Here is a 15,872-nt window from a genome sequence, read left to right as displayed (position 1 = left end):
CGACAAGCAATTGATATAATTTTTTCTTTCATAGTGAACACAGTGTTGTGCATGAAAATAAATGTTTACTGTGTCAGTATAACAACCCTAGCCTATATATAATGGAAATATAATGGTCTAATAATGTTGTCAATGGCAGATGATAAGCACATGTCTTGAACAAACATAATAAATCAACTTCAGAATTATGAATATTTATATTCTGATGTCATAATTTTACTGTGAATAAACAAACGGAACATATTGAAAGTCTGTTCAAGTCCACCATAATGTATATACAAAATGTAGCATTTTAAGCAACAGCAGACCTACACATATGCCTAATATTATTATTGTTGTTTTACCATATGTTTGAGAATTAACAATAATAATAGGCTAATCATATTAACCTTTATTTTACATTTACAGAATCGTGAGAAAATCCTGATCTTGATTTTAAGCAAAAAAAAAATTGTGATTCACATTTTTGCCAGAATCGTGCAGCCCTAATGTACAGTACATACTACTCTTTTGACTTCTTTGTATTGATCAGCCAGCCAAACTGTGTGTGTTCAGATAGGAAGAGAATCAGAGGGTCAGTGTGTCTGTGTGTTTGAGTGTTGCTTCCACATGAACAGATGGCGGAATCATGTCATGGCAGTCACTGTTTAAAGTGTGCCAATGAAATGCTCAGATTGACTCAATGACAGAGTAATAGCAGTGTGTGTGGTGTGTGTGGTCATCTGTGCGTGGGTGGGCAAAGACTGTGTTTGCGTGCAGTGCTTCATGTCTGTTTGTAACTGTGAATGTTGTACTTGTGTGATAGAGGAACAGATACTGTAGATACAGACAGAGAATGCACATCTTTCTGTATTTACATCAGTTTTACTCCATCTTTCTGTTTTTGTCACCTTCTCCCTGTCATATTTCTGTCTTGTTTCACTTCTGTTCTTGCGCTGGTGGTCCTGTCTCATTTCTCTCGAGAGGCAGCAGGTGGCATGTGTTGTGGGCTCTACATGTACTGTATGTGTGTGTGTGTGATGAAGGGTATTGATGTGTAGATGTGTTAATGGTTGTGGTGAGGATGGCTTTCCTCAGTCCCAACCAACTTCTGATATTGAAGCTGAGATAATTAAATAAATAATATTTAAATTATTATTATTTTACTTGAATTTACAAATCAAAGATAAAGAATTGGTCTGTTCATAAAGTATTTAAGGTTGCTTTCACATCTGTGGTTCGGTTCATTTGGTCCAGCCCAAGGGCAACCAATGATACATAGTAGCATTTTTCTGGCGTTTTTGGGTCGTTTTCACACCACACTGATTGCTTTGGTCCGAACCAGCTGAAAATAATCAAAATGCAGTCATGTGACAAAATCCACATCACTCATTGGCCAGATGTTATTGAACGTATTTCCTAAACCACTTTTGAATTGGTCAGAGTTAACATGTGGGAAAATGTCAATGGAAGTCCCGCAAGTAAACAAACCGATGTAACGATTGTTGACCTCTGCGTTGTGTTGTTCGCAGTCATCACCAACTCAAAGCAACGACACCTTCCAAAAGTGGTTCTCAGTGTTTCTTTATTCTGAGAAACAAATCAAATCACATATCACATGAAACACAGGGCAATATACTGCAGACAAAACCGTAGCAGCATCAGCCATGATCCGCTGAACTCTTTTTAATATTTTACCAAAACAAATTCACTTATAAAGAATATAATTCCACATACTTGAGAAACAAATCAAATCACCTATCAAATGAAACACAGGCAATATTGACCTTATTCTTTAATGCGGAAGTGCGCTCATTTTTACGATTGTTTTAGAACTTCCGATTCAGCTGTCTATGGGAGAAATGGAATCATAAACGGCAGAAAACGGTCTAACTGCTTACTCTACAAACAAGTGCTTGCATGACAATACAGACAAAGTAGAATAATATAATAAGAAAATATCAGTTTGAAACATCGAGCAGCAAAACGAGCTGTTTTTAACGTCTAAAAATGAATGTAAGTGAATGAGACCGGAAGTCTCGAGCCAAAATGATTCAAATGGCTGCGCTCACTCGTACGCGGAGAATAAGGTGAATACTGCAGACGAAACTGAATTAAACAAAAGATGTAAAATGAACAGCACTGTCATTTTAAGTGTGGTCTTGCGTCATTCCATAATAAAATGTCATGATAGCAACATGCAATTTTTACAACGAGAAACACAATGCTCGATAATATTGCATTTCTTCATACATATTCGCTGTATAAATCTATCAGAAGCATTTTTTTGGCAACTCAATCACTCTTTTATATCCAAAAATAATCATGTTATACACTTTAATCACAATGTTTTCACTCCTGTGTTCAGAGCACGCTTACCCATAGCAGCATCAGCCATCATCTGCTGAACTACGGTAGCTGCGCAAGGACAAAATAAAGAAAAACGCATACATGTTTTAACCACTAGGGGGCACCAAACCATCAGTCACGTATACTATCTTAATTTCATGTCATTCATCACAATGTTTCAGTCTTTCTCTATTTCCACTGTTAGACCGGCAGACACAAAATGTCGCTTTTTACTATGAAGGGACGACTGCGCTGGCTGATTGTATCCCTGCTCATAGTATACTATATAGTTTGTATACATCACTTTAGACAAACTATACATTTCGAGAATGAAGTGCGGCTACGGCTGGAAAACAATGTTTTTATGCATTGCAAATGGCGAAGGCAAGTCACTTCAGTAGGAGGCGTGAATTAATTTAGCTAAACTACGACATGGTCATCTTCTGAAAATATTACCAACGATCCATCAGGTTATGTGTCTCTCTCTCTCTCTCTCTCTCTCTCTGTCTGTTTTAGTTTGGATTATGTTCTCGCCACAAATGAACCGCTCCAGGGTTCAATTGAAAGCGTACTGAGACCACCTCTTCAAGAAGGTCTCGGTACACTTTTTTTGTCCGCTATTGGTGTGCACTCGAGTGCAATTGCTACAGTCACACCTGCCTAAGCGAACGGCACCAAGAGGGAAAACGAACTCTAGTGTGATTTAACTGAACTAAATAAGGCCGGTGTGAAAACACCCTAAAACTTTACAGTCACAATATTAAATTATCAGTGTTTTTTCATTTTTTTCATGTTAAATGTTCACAAACACATTGTCAGAAATTCAAATGTAAAATGCATATATATATATATATATTTCTATTTTTCATTGTATAAGATCCTTCTGAAATCACATATATTACAATTTGTTATTATTTTGCTCAAGAGACATTTTGTTTTGTTTATTTCGTTTTGTTTATTTCGTTATGTTTTCTCCATGATTCTATAACAACATTGATGTCCTTTTATCACTTTTGGTCAGTTTAATAATTTAATAATTAAAATTTAGAATGTGTGTGTGTGTCTTGAGTGCACATGTGTCTGCATCACTGCATGTGTGCGCATGCATATATGTGTGTGCGCATGCATGTGTGTATGTGTGTCTGCATGCATGCATGCATGTATGTATGTGTTTGTGTGTGTGTGCATCAGTGTGTGTCTGTGTGCTTGTCTGTCTGTGTGTGTGTCTTACGCATCTTTGTATCTGTGAGCATGTGTTTTTGAGTGCATGTGTATCCATGTGATTGTGTGCAGATGTGCATGTGTATATGTGTGTTTCTGAGTGTGTGTGCGCGCGCATTTCTGAGTGTGTGTGTGTGTGTGTATGTCCGTGTGTGTCTGTGTGCATGTACAGTTTGTGTGTCTGTCTATACTGTATGTGTGTGTGCATGTGTGTCTGGGCGTGCGTGCGTGTGTGTGTGTGTGTGTGCGTGTGTGTGTGTGTGTGTGTGTGTGTGTTTCTTGAGTGCACGTGTGTCTGCATCACTCCATGTGTGTGCATGCATGTGTGTGTGTGTGTGCGCCCATGTATGTGTGTATGTGTGTCTGCATGCATGTGTGTGTGTGCATCAGTGTCTGTGTGCTTGTCTGTCTATGTGTGACTTAAGTGCATGTATGACTGCATTGCTGCATGTGTGCGCGTCTGTGTGTGCAATTATGCGTGTGTGTGTTTGCGTGCATGTATGTGTGTACGTGTTTGCATGTGTATCTGTGTGCATGTCTGCCTGTGTGTCTTAAGTACATGTGTCTCTTCATCGCTGCATGTGAGTGTGCATGCATGCGTGTGTGTCTGTGTGTGCATGCATGCGAGTAAATGTGTTTGAATGTGTGTTTGTGTGTGCGTGAATGTTTGTGTGTGTGCTCGTTAATGTGTCTGTGTCTGTCTGTTTGCATGTACATGTGTGTGTGTGTGTGTGTGTATGCCCTTGACTCTGACATTCCTCTTGTCTATGTGCAGTCTGAGTGACGTCATTCTTCACTTTGTGCATCTCCGCTTGTCACAGCGAGTGTAACTCAGCATCAGTAATGGCCCTTTTTATGACAACTTTTAATCTCTTAATCTGCCGTTTGAGCTGACTCATCCTCCATATTAAGTAAACGAGGGTTAAGGACAAGAGAAGGCCTGAATTCTTCGATTAGCGAGTACGTTTTGCTGTGGTAGTTGGTTTGTCTGGCTAATCTAATAGAGAGTGAATGCGGTGACAGTGGAGCTTATCTCCGTCTACAGGCCTGCTGACAGCCATCACTGCCTCACTCTGATCTACAGGCTTTGTAAAGCGCCGCTTCTTCTGCAAGCATTGTTCTCTCCAGCAGTTTTCACACACACACACACACACACGCACACACACGCACACCGTGTGTGCGTGTGTGTGTGTGTGTGTGTGTGCGTGTGTGTGTGTGTGTGTGTGTGTGTGTATTGCTTGAGCGTGTCTAAATGCTAACATAAACCCACAGTCAGAACTTTAGACACACTTATCTGAATTATTTTCTTACAGGCCATTTGATCTAAAAGCTTATGCCCTTTAAATTTATTCATCCATCCACCCTATCTTCTTTCCATCCACTCATCCATCCATCCATGCTACCTCCCTTTTTTCTTTCCAACCACCCATCTATACATCCATCCATCAATCCATCCATCCCACAGCTACACTCATTCAGTCACATGTTAAATCCATCCATCCATCCATCCATCCATCCATCCATCTTTCCATCCATCCATCCATCCATCCCACAGCTACACCCATTCAGTCACATACTATATCCATCCATCCAATCCATCCATCCATCCCACAGCTACACGCATTCAGTCACATATTATATTTATCCATCCATCCATCCATCCCACAACTACACCCATTCAATCACATATTATGTCCATCCATCCATCCATGCCTACCTTCCTTCCTTCTTTTCATCCATCTATCCATCCATGCATTCATCCATCCATCAATCCATCCATCCCACAACTACACTCATTCAGTCACATGTTAAATCCATCCATACATGCTACCATCTTTCCATCCATCAATCCATCCATCCCACAACTACACTCATTCAGTCACATGTTAAATCCATCCATCCATGCTACCATCTTTCCATCCATCCATCCATCCATCCATCCATCCATCCCACAACTACACCCATTCAATCACATATTATGTCCATCCATCCATCCATGCCTACCTTCCTTCCTTTTTTCCATCCATCTATCCATCCATGCATTCATCCATCCATCAATCCATCCATCCCACAACTACACTCATTCAGTCACATATTAAATCCATCCATCCATGCTACCTTCCTTCCTTCTTTCCATCCATCCATCCATATATCCAGCCATTAATCTTTCCATCCATCCATCCTGCAACTACACACATTCAGTCACATAGTAAATCCATCCATCCATGCCTACCTCCCTTCCTTCTTACCATCCATCCATCCATCTATCCCACAGATACACCCATTCAGTCACATATTATATCCATCCATCTATCCAGGACCGGATTAACCAATGGGCCTTATGAGCAAAGGCCCAGGGGCCCATGCGCACTTGGGGCCTCTGCGAGGGGGTTTGGGCAATTTCGAAGTGCGTTTTAACCTAACTTTTAGGTTTATAATCAAGTTGATCGATGCTGTTTGCCTACTTCATCACAAGGAGAGTAGAGAAAATAGAGGGAGAGGAGGAGACAGAGTAAATCATTCATAAATGTGTGTATTATGAAAGACTTAGATTCATAGAACTGGATTGGAGAGGCATTGTGTGTTATATGCCATGCCAATAATACGCTTTATAAGTTTGTAGAACATATACGTTAAAAATACCCATATATATATTCCAATAAATATTCATATATATGGTATATTTTATACTTTCTCCTCTCTCTCTCTATGTGTGTGTATATATATATATATATATATAATTTATTTTAATTATACAATTATACCAATTATTGATTCATTTTATTCAAAAAATATTATATTATTCTTATTTTTTAATTCAACTATAGGGGTGCGACCGGGTAGGGGGCCTTACAAGATAATGTGAATCTGAATTCCCTGAATTCTTAATCCGGGCCTGCATCTATCCATCCATATTATTTAACAAAAAATAAATGAATACACCTAATCTGTCAAGGATATACTCAATAAAGTTTTAAAAACAAAACTTATATCCATTGCGGTCCTTGATGTGAAGTACAGATTATTGTCCCAGTAACAGGTACACTGTGACACTACAGTATAAAAGTTAATACAAATATAAAAAGCCATTAAAACGTACTATTCATCAACATACTAAACTAATCACATTTTCATACTTTTAATATCCACTGGCAGTTTATTCCAGAGCAATGCCCCACAATATTTTAGAGATTTGTAGATTTAACTCTAATAGACTTTACATTTGTTTATTTTACGCAAATACGTTGTGCATGCATAATATACCAAAATGATTCATATAAATGTACCAAAATGATTAATATGCTGAACTTGTTTGTTATACACAGTTATCACAGTCTGAGCCATTTTATGTATGACTTAATTCTACTTAGGTAAAAATGTATGTATATTTAAATGTTAAAGATACTTGGGGAAGACTACATTTATTAAATTACTAATGAACTATAACACTACAGATTATGCTGTATATTAAGAGTATATACATTAAAATATACAGAAAATATCCAAAGAAATTTCTATATAGAATGCATATTAAATGGAGGTGAAGTGTCTTTAATGATTCAAATAACGTTTCTGAAAATAAAATGTCAAAATTCAGGTGAAATAATGTTTCATTATTATTTTCTATACAGTAGATGTATTTATGTAAAAATTAAAGTGCAAACTTTCACACTTTTTTTGTATATTAAAAGTATATGCAGTTTCTTTACGATTTACTTTTTGTAGTTTATTACATTTAAAAATTTCTAAGTAGATTATGCATTTAAAAATAAAGATAAGTATATAACAATTCACCTTATTTTAATTCATTTTATTTTTATTTTATTTTATTTGTTTTTATTTACATTGTTCTATAGCTGTGCAAACTTTCACACTTTTTTGTATTTTAAAAGCATATACAGTTTCATCACAATTTATAGTTTGTAGTTTATTATATTTAATAATTTCTTAGTATTTTATGTATTGAAAAATAATAATAATTATACAACAATTCACCTTTTTATTTTTAATTTAATTTTATATTTTATTTAATTATTTTTTTTCTGTAAGTGTACAAACTTTCACAATTTTTTGTATAAATAAATCATATTGAGTTTCTTCACAATTTATAGTTTGTAGATTATTATGTTTAATAATTTCTTAGTAATTTATGTATTTAAAAATAAAAATAAAAATTATACAGCAATTCACCTTTTTTATTTTATTTTATTTTATTTTATTTTATTTTATTTTATTTTATTTTATTTTATTTTATTTTATTTTATTTTATTTATTCCATAGCTCTGCAAACTTTCACACTTTTTTGTATAAATAAAGCATATAGAGTTTCTTCACAATTTATGGTTTGTGGTTTATTATATATAATAGTTTCTTAAAATATTATGCATTTAAAAATAATTATAAAAATTATACAACAACGAAATTTATTTTTTTTTATTTCATTTCATTTCACTTTTCCATGGCTGTGCAAACTTTCACACTTTTTGTATAAATAAAGCATATAGAGTTTCTTCACAGTTTATGGTTTATAATTTATTATAATTAATAATTTCTTAGTATATTATGTATTTAAAAATAATTATAAAAATTAAGCAACAATTCACCTTATTTTATTTTAAATTGAATTTAATAAAAAATATATATTAATTATTTTATTTTAATTTAATATTATTTTTTTTTATAGCTGTGCAAACTTTTTTGTATAAATAAAGCACATAGAGTTTCTAAACAATTTATGGTTTGTAGTTTCATTCATTCGTTTTCTTTTCAGCTTAGTCCCTTTATTAATCTGGGGTCGCCACAGTGGAATGAACTGCCAATTGTTATACAACAATTCACCTTATTTTATTTTATTTTATTTTATTTTATAGCTATGTTCACCTATTTATCATCTATAAATAATGTCTGCCCAAACTTTGGTGGTCAACATAAGCAAATTTCCACGGCTTATATGAATCTGACAGATATTTTGAATTATTTGTAATAAAAGTATATTTCGTGTGGGTTCGGTGTGAAAGTGAGCGGCATTAAGATTTTAGTGACTCAAAGGCTGGTTCTAATGAAGCATATGGATGTGCTTTGCACTGTGGTTTGGCAAGCACTTGGTCCAAACATATTCTGTGGTCTGTGTTTTTCTGCCCACTCAAACTTTTTTTGACAGAATTTAAAACAGTTCTCACTTCCCATAGAGATAAAGTGACACAGCCAACTTTCTAGCAATGTGAAAGACTGTTGAATTATGAATTGATCTCACATCTGGATTTATTTGTTGCCGTCACATTGGAAGAACAATGCAAGATTAAACTTCAGATATGCATGTCGCCAAAAGGCCAATAAAGTTGGTAATTCTTCACGTATTTCACATATAGGAGCAACCTGATGCTCTGCCTGTGTTGTTTTATGGGCTGCGGAGGTTTTGTTTTGGTTCATGTATATTGGTGAGGTCTGGATTTGGAGCTAATATTAGTTATGAAGCCTCTTAGGACCATATTGTGGTTGAACCACTGAATAACTTCAATCATGGATCATGGTTTTGGTGCCTGATTTATGTTTCCCAGGGTGTTCGCATGACAAATCCAAACAGGGTGTCCAAAAATTTAATTGTGGAATTTTTTGTGTGTGTGTTTCCTGATGACATCGGTTTGTATAACCAAGAATAAAGTGGGTAAATCTGTGGCTTTTAAAGCGATTAAATGACTTAAACAAAGAAATGAGTATACCTATTGTAACCTGGAATTATTAAGTTGACACAACAAATTTTTAATAATTATGCACATTGTTAATTTACTTAATAATTTTAACTCTGGAATAACCATAGCTCATTAAAGACGTCATATTTACATTCAAAGCTTCTGTTGAGATATTAAAATTAAGCTTTCAATGTATGTCATCATTTTTAATTAAGTCATCACACTAAGAATACGATCTTTTTGGTGATACAACTTATAAATATATAGTTCTATGTAGTGCCTCACTTTCATTTTTGCTTTTACAAGCAGGGGAAAAGACTTTTGTTAGCAGGAAGTTGCTTGGCATTAGACTGACTATGTTTACATGACATACAGTTGAAGTCAGAATTATTAGCCTTCCCTTTGATTTTTTTTCTTTTCTTTTTTAAATATTTCCCAAATGATGTTTAACAGCAAGGACATTTTCACAGTATGTCTGATAATATTTTGTCGTATGTCTTATTTGTTTTATTTCAGCTAGAATAAAAGCAGTTTTTAATTTATGAACCATTTTAAGGTCAAAATTATTAACCCCTTTAAGCTAATTTTTTTTTTCAAATGTCTACAGAACAAACCATCATTATACAATAACTTGCCTAATTACCCTATACTGCCTAGTTAACCTAATTAACCTAGTTAAGCCTTTAAATGTCACTTTAAGCTGTATAAAAGTGTCTTGAAAAATATCTAGTCAAATATTATTTACTGTCATCATGAATAAAATAAATCAGTCATTAGATATGAGTTATTAAAACTATTATGTTTAGAAATGTGCTGAAAAAAATCTTCTCTCCGTTAAACAGAAATTCGCGGAAAAAATAAACAGGGGGGCTAATAATTCTGACTTCAGTTGTATGTAATGTAGTTATTTGCCTTAATTGACAATTATATTATATTATATTGTATTATATTATATTATATTATTATATTATATTATATTATATTGTATTATATTATATTATATCATATTATTATATTATATTATATTATAATATTATATTATATTATATTATATTATATTATATTATATTATATTATATTATATTATATTATATTATTATATTATATTATATTATATTATATTATATTATATTATATTATATTATATTATATTATTATATTATATTATATTATATTATATTATATTATATTATTATATTATATTATATTATATTATATTATATTATATTATTTTATTATATTATATTATATTATATTATATTATATTATATTATATTATATTATATTATATTATATTATATTATATTATATTATATAAAGGTGTTTACGTGAGGTGCTTTCATGTAAGAGTTTCCTGTGATTTTTGGGTGACTTTAACTGCAGTTCGGCAGTTTCACCTTCACTCATAACCATTTCATTCATACCACTGTGACAAACTGGGGTATTAGATGCAAATAAGGAGTAAAGACCGGTGAGAGTGTTATGGAATTTAATAATAACGCATGCCGGATGGAAAGAAAAAACGTCCGCATTTCGCGGTGTGTGTGTGCGTGTGCGTGCGTGCGTATGTATGTACAGTATGTGTGTGTGTGTGTGTGTGTGTGTGTGTGTGGCTGTGGCTGTGTGTGTGTGTGCGGTCGGTCCTTTACTGACAGCCGCGTGTTTGGATCTTGTCAGAAAATGTCGGAAAATCCTAGATAACAGTGAGATAACAGTTAATTCCAAGATTACAGTGAGATTAATCTAGATAAAAAAAAAATTGAATCTATGCCCACCTATAATATATATATATATATATATATATATATATATATATATATATATATATATACACTTATATATATATACACTTATATATATATACACTTATATATATATATATACACTTTTTTTACTTTTCATCTGCACCAAGGCCTGCGGCAACTTCCTCCCATGCTGTTTCTTTAACCTGCAAGTCTTTAAGAACTGTATGCTTCTCAAGCTCTGTGAGGAGTGTCATTCAGGTCTTTTAAGGTGCTCTAAGTGAACAGTCGCCTGTGGTATCATATCATTTTGTTTTTAATTGTCAGGATGATGTAAGCCTATAGTTATAATAATATTTATACAATTTAGTTATAAGGATTTTTATACATGATCAATCTAGTGTGCAACTATAAGCAAAACAGTAATGTAAAAGCAATACTGAAATTCTTTTACATTTGGTTTTGTAGTTCAGACCCAAATAAATATTTGTTGCTGTTTTTAATCGTTTAGGTTAATTTGATTGACTATATAAAAATCAGTGGATACTATCGATGCATTTATTGGGTAAAATTGCAAATTTACTGTCATTCAATGTGTTTTGGGTCATTATCAATGCACTGTAACTTTAATTGAAGTTTTCAGCAACGCTCACGCTCCATGCTGATGCGCTACTTCTGCGTGCAGTATCAAAGCTCTAATCTGTTAACATGGATGGTGAAAAAACATGCGCTGCTCTGCTCGCGCTTGCGGTGTGAAACAGGCTTTAGGCTCTCAAAGCTGGTGGTGGCATAAGACTTTTGCACAATACAGTATGTTACCATGGATTTAAGCGTACACACACACGTTTGTTTTTGTGAAAAGTGGGTACATTACATAGGTTTCCATTCATTTTATGCAGCACAAACCGTATATTGTATTGCCTTTACCCCACCCTATCCCTAAACCCAACCATCACAGGAGACTGTGTGCAGCTTTACTCTCTGATTAAACTCATCCTGTGGCATTTATAAGCATTTTGAGAAATGAGACGTCACCAATGTCCTCATATTTCACCTCGTTTTTGTAATACCTGTGTCATACCTATGTCATTATACAGATTTGTGTCCTGATATGTCACAAAAACACGTACACACACTTGACACACACACACACACACACACACACACACACACACACACACACACACACACACACACACACACACTCCAAGATCAAATCTGAGCATGTAGATGCACTTTAAAAAAGACACCCCAGTACAGTAAGACCACTCTAGATCCATTAGCATTTAGATAGAAGAAGTGTTTGAAGTTTTTTGGAAATTATCATTCAAAAGTCAAGCAGCCTTCTGTGTTTTTGTAAATCTATAGCCAAGGGTAGAAATAGTACTGAAAAATCATACTCATACAAATATATAGTGCAAGTAGAGTAAAAGTGGGAAATATTACTCAAAGTATGAATAAAAAGTAGCCCTTTTAAGAGTACTCAAGAGTAGTGAGAATTACACTGTGAAAGCTTGAAGCGTTTACATACTTTTTGTGCATGTGTGTGTGTGTGTGAAAACGTAACATTCTGTAGAAAATTTAATGACTGATTAAGGCCCTTTGGTGTTTTCAGTCCTTATACAGTAGACGTCTTCATCTTCATCACCATCTGAAGTCTCTCAGGAATTGGATCTTGTGATTTAGTGTCTTCTGGACGTATTTATTATGTCCACATTTGCTGCATTTATAAAGCAAACATGTCTTGAGGTTGTTCTGTATGATGAAATTTTTCTATGCGCGGTTTGGTTGGATGGGGAGCATAGGACTGATTATTCTGCTTAGCCAATTAATACAGCACAAAAAAATCAAGTGAAAGTAAAAGCACACATTTTTAAATTTACGTAGTACAACTCCTGAGAAAAAGCTACTCAATTACAGTAATTTGAGTGTTTGTAAATTGTAACTTTACACCAATGACCATAGTTAAATGATGAAAACATGCATAGCAGTCATATTTATTTGTTTTTTATTATTTAATAGAATTCTAATGCTTTCTCGTTTACATAAGTGTACTGTCATAACAACTCCAGGAACATTTTTCTTTTTACACAATGCAAGTGAACAGCATGGGTTACGTACAAAGGACATTCAGCTCTACTGGAGGGCAACTGGTTTCCTAAAGCATCATGTAAAGGCTCTTTTCTAACATCCTAAAGCTGAGGCTCTTAAATGTGATATAGTCTCTATTCGAGCTAATAGTTAATGTACAGTCCCTTTTCAAAAAAACATATTCGTGAAACGCAAAATTATCAAATATTGCCACTGGTTAGGTGAAGAATTTGCATTTTCTGTACATTAGGTTGCGCTGTTAAGTGAATATTGTGGAGGAACAGTGATATTCATCTGATGCTTTCAGTGTACATCATACAGTAAGTTCCCATAACAGGACTGATGTGACGTATACAGTAAATGTCTCTTCATACTGCAAAAATGTCTCCAATTAAGATAATCTGAACATCCATAAAACCAAAATTAATTAATTTATTAATTAATTTATTTATTTATTTATTCATATTTTGCTTAACCTATACTTAAAAAAACTGTTATCTGTATTTTTTCATTCATGGGTGTGTTCCATTTATTTATGCTTTCCAATTGCATTATAAGAACTTGTCAGCTTTGATGTTAAAAGTACTGACAGTTTATAACTGGTTTTTCTACTGTAATTTACATCAACAACCCAAACAATATATCAATTCAAACGTCTAAAGATGTCATTAAAATGCACTTTGTTCAACTTTTCAACCTCAAAGGTTGTCAGAGCAGAGATCAAAGTCACACAAAACTATTTGACTTAATACATTTGAAAACATCCATATACAGTTGAAGTCAGAATTATTAAACCCCCTGATTTATTAATCCCTGTTTATTTTTTTCCCCAATTTCTGTTTAATGGAGAGAAGAGTTTTAATAACTCATTTCTAATAACTGATTTATTTTATCTTTGCCATGATGACAGTAAATAATATTTGACTAGATATATTTCAAGACACTTCTATACAGCCTTAAGTGACATTTAAAGGTTTAACTAGGTTAATTAGGTTAACTAGGCAGGTTAGGGTAATTAGGCAAGTTATTGTATAACGATGGTTTGTTCTGTAGACTATAGGGAAAATATAGCTTAAAGGGGCTAATAATATTGACCTTAAAATGGTTCATAAAAAATTTAAAACTGCTTTTTATTTTAGCCGAAATAAAACAAATAAGACTTTCTCCAGAAGAAAAAATATTATCAAACATACTGTGAAAATTTCTATGCTCTGTTAAATATCATTCGGAAATTATTTAAATAATAAAAAAATTATAATAATTCTAATAATTCTGGTTCCAACTGTATATCAGAAAATATTGACATTGTTCATTATTAGATTTTTTTGCAACTCATCTGAAGCATAAATCTAATGCAATTTATATGGTTCATGCACATAAATTGTTTAAAAATGCAAAAAGAGGTAATAATTTATATCTTGTTTTAGGAATGTCTAGATATTTTAACCGGATAACAACACATAATACTAATTAGTACATTTTTGCAGTGTTTGCAGTTCTCAAAAACACAATAGATAAAAATACCTGCATGTGTTTAACCTGGATAATGATTAATGTATGTTTTTTTTAATCTTCATCAACATTTTCATCAACATAATTAAAGAGTAACACGATTTATGTTTTTTAAAGGAACAAAAATCACATATAATTAACATGGAACACACAAGTAACATAAGTAAACAAATATTACACATAAAATCAAACGCGTTGAACATTTCTCAAAGACACCTGACAGTCCACAGGCACTTTCTGGTGATGGACACTCTTTGAGTGTTCAAATTCAATCTGTTTTAAGTGCTACGAAAGTAAACAGTTTCTAGAAAATACTGCTCTCAAAGAATAAATCTGTTTAAAATAATAAAAAAACAACAACAAAAATGCAGTTTATATGTATAAAAATATGAATTACTGAAGTAGAAATAAGAAAATATGGAGTGACAGGGCTGAAATTGAATATAAGATTTTTTTTTTCCCCTCTGACACACTTTCTGGCTGACAAATGGAGATTTATAACCCTTTTATCCACAGTGGGTATTTTAGTGTGGAGGTGTTTTATTTACGGCAACTTTGGCACATTCCTGAATAAAGAATCAATCCACTTGTTTACTTCAGTTGTTTTAGATGCTCACTGATTAATGCATCGACGCCATGTACTGTAGATGCCAAGCACAAGTCATCAGGCTGTTATATATGTGAAACACATGGCTTTCCCTCACGCTTATACTCTCAGAACACATCATTAGAACAACCAATCAATTTTACAATCTATGAAAATATAGCCATATTTTCAAAATATTATACATCGCACCACCGCCCCCCTGAGAAGCATCAGTCACTCCGATTTCTATTGTACTGTCATTACAATGTCTGCCAACTTCTCTGCTCTGCGTTAAATGAAAAAAAGGCATGGGATAAACACAACCCAATCTGTTCTCAGTGCATTCAGACTAGCGATCTTATCTTGATCTCTGCAGGTTCTTTTCAAGTAGGCTAATATCAGAAGTGCCCCGCGAGTGAACGTTCAACCCATGATCTGCATTAAATGCTAGCATGCGAGCAACTCTGGGAGCCAATGATACGCTTCGCTGCCCGATTTAATGGAAAGTGCAGCGCCAGGGGAGATGCAAACTACTAAAACCGTATAAAAGCCAATGGAGCGACCTGCTTGCCAAAAAACAACAGGCAAAGATGTTCCAACTGCTCATATATCAAACTATAAGCTGATGCACGGCTTCTGGTTGGAACTTAATTTGTAGTGTAATAGTTTAAACCAGTTTATGACTAGCACTGAGTACTGTAA

Source organism: Danio aesculapii, chromosome 3 (assembly GCF_903798145.1).
Source record: "Danio aesculapii chromosome 3, fDanAes4.1, whole genome shotgun sequence".
Taxonomy (NCBI): Eukaryota; Metazoa; Chordata; class Actinopteri; order Cypriniformes; family Danionidae; genus Danio; species Danio aesculapii.
The sequence above is the reverse complement of the archived record's forward strand: the minus strand, read 5'-3'. Positions refer to the sequence as shown.